Source organism: Cavia porcellus, unplaced genomic scaffold (genome assembly GCF_034190915.1).
Source record: "Cavia porcellus strain 051 isolate PalLab524CR breed Dunkin Hartley unplaced genomic scaffold, mCavPor4.1 scaffold_20, whole genome shotgun sequence".
NCBI lineage: Eukaryota > Metazoa > Chordata > Mammalia > Rodentia > Caviidae > Cavia > Cavia porcellus.
Genome location: NW_026947503.1, coordinates 16370063 through 16372419, shown reverse-complemented (window position 1 = coordinate 16372419; position 2357 = coordinate 16370063). Strand labels below are relative to the sequence as shown.

Sequence of the window (2357 nt, the reverse complement as noted above, 5' to 3'; positions counted from 1 at the left end):
ATACGTGACCATAGCATTGGATTCAACCTTCTTATATTGGACTGACATTAGCTAAGCAGATATACTTGTAATCCTATAGGTTGATGGCAGTTAAATACATATTGTATCCAAATTGTGCTGCTGTATAAATTAACCCTGACAAAAGGACTTGGTGACAAACCACTTTGGGTTCCCCCTCATCTGAGGAGCTATCTCTCAATAAATCCTTTCTACTCTTAAACTCTGCTGTTCCTTAGAATTCATTCTTTGGTTTTGAGGGACATGAGCATATCTGACATCGGCAAATGGGAGTTATATTTCCCCATATCACACTGTATATCTTTCCAATTAAAGCTTTTTCTTGTAGATTTGTGCTTTAGTTTTAATTTATATTTCTACTAAAGCAAGGTTCCACACTAGCCAGAGAGAGGTTTTTCCTGTATCCAATATCATAACTGCTTACCGAAAGGGCTTAATGCTCTCAAATCGAGTGAACATCAGACAGGTTTCTTCCCAGCACCCCATGATCATCCTTCTCCTAGATTTACTCTAGAAAGTCACGGTACATTCTTTCTTTGAATATTTGTGATATAAAATTTTTAGATGCTTTTTCTTGTTTTGTAACTCTCAGGTTTCTACGAATCATCTCTTTGAAACGGGCTTATCAAGATTAGCTTCTGTGATGTGCAGTCTCTTTGGAAAGAGACTAACATTAATGCACAGTAATAAGCAAGTACAAATGGTCTATGGACCTCTCCCCTCTGTCTCAGCTCATTAGAAGTCTGCAGGGTTTCATTTTGATAGAATTAAGCACAAACAGTTCTAACTGGAAAATCCTCTTTCCTTTGATGTGGTACATAGCCTACAGTAAGTTGTTCTTGTATTTTCTGTTTTAAAAAATCTGCATATTTAAGGTGTACCATATGATATTTTCATACCATATATAGAGAATGATATGGCTACTAGAATCAAGAAACCACTATGTGAACTAATCTTTTATCTAGTTACCCAAATAGTTGTTTTATCTGAAATGTCTTCACAAACACATGATAATCACAACACTGTGGAACTGAGGAGGACAGACAGAAGAGTGATAAGTAGAAATAAGACAAGGGAAATTATACTTTTAAGAAACACTGCACATTTAAGACACAGAAGTTATTCGAGCCTTTTTTTTTCCTTCTAGAAAACTCAACCCAACAAATTCTTAAGGGTCCTAAAGCTGCAATAAACATACAAGTTGGCTTTAGACTCTTGTTACCTTCATGATCACACAAATATGCCCAGTTAAGGTCCATAATGTACTCTATATTGAGCTAGCACACTGTATTCCCTTTTAGTGTGTACTTTTAAAATTCTGTGTAAAAACTTCATTTTCTAGGACAGAAGCCAGTGGATTGACAAGCTACCTTGTGGATAGGTTGAAGGTAGGTTTGTATCTCCTGCTTGGTGATCCTCCTTGGACCACAACCATTGACAATATGGGCATGAGAAACAGACAACTAGACCAACGGAACTAGGTGGAGAGACAAAATTTATATATATATATATATATATATATATATATATATATATTAATATAATTTATTAATATAAATTAAAAATGAAAAAACCATGAAAAGGAAATTATGAGGAAACTGGTTACTTCAATAAATGGTGCCAAGAAAGTAGATTTCCAACTGCAAAAAGGTAAATTTAGGCTCTTGTTTCATACCATACATGAAAAATCAACTGAGATGTTTATAAAATTCTATACAAAAAACTTACACGTTCAACTTTGTCAAGTGAACTGTTTTTAAAATGCAGAACTCTTCACAGATTTGTGGCTCATCTTTGTGCGGGAATCATAGTAATCTTTTCTGTTTTGTGTTTTAGTACATGCTACCAAAGTGAGCACTGTCAAATGTTTGCCTCCTAAATATACATCTATCATTTTGTTATTTATTTACCTATCATTGTCTGGTATGCTTCTACTTACTTATTGGCACAAGCTTAAAAGACTTTTACAGCTTTCAGAGCAACTGTAATTGACCTAGAAGCATATTTTATACTTCACTGAATTAACTATTTTTTCCTATTGATAATTTTTAAAATTTCTTTTCCATGCAACTATTAGAGATATGAGGAACAAGAAACTTATTTGGAAGTGACTTTTCAGATTTCCTTCAAAGGTATAAAATGAAGCTCTCCAAAATCAACAAAGAAGAAAAAAGACAGAATGTATTGAAGGAATAAAAGGAAATATAGTACTAAAGTTAAAATGTGGTACAACTGAGTGCAGTATGTATTGGTAGAGGAGCATATTTGTTACTAAAATGCATCAGTATAATTCCTATTGCTATCAAATTGGACAACATAGATACAGTTCGTTAAGAGAT

The 2357-nt window shown here is 33.6% G+C and overlaps 1 pseudogene; it reads right to left on the bottom strand.

Annotated features, from left to right (window-relative positions):
- Positions 1 to 1775: 1775 nt before the first annotated feature.
- Positions 1776 to 1874, bottom strand: LOC111758087 (U6 spliceosomal RNA; annotated as a pseudogene).
- Between the last annotated feature and the right edge of the window lie 483 nt (positions 1875 to 2357).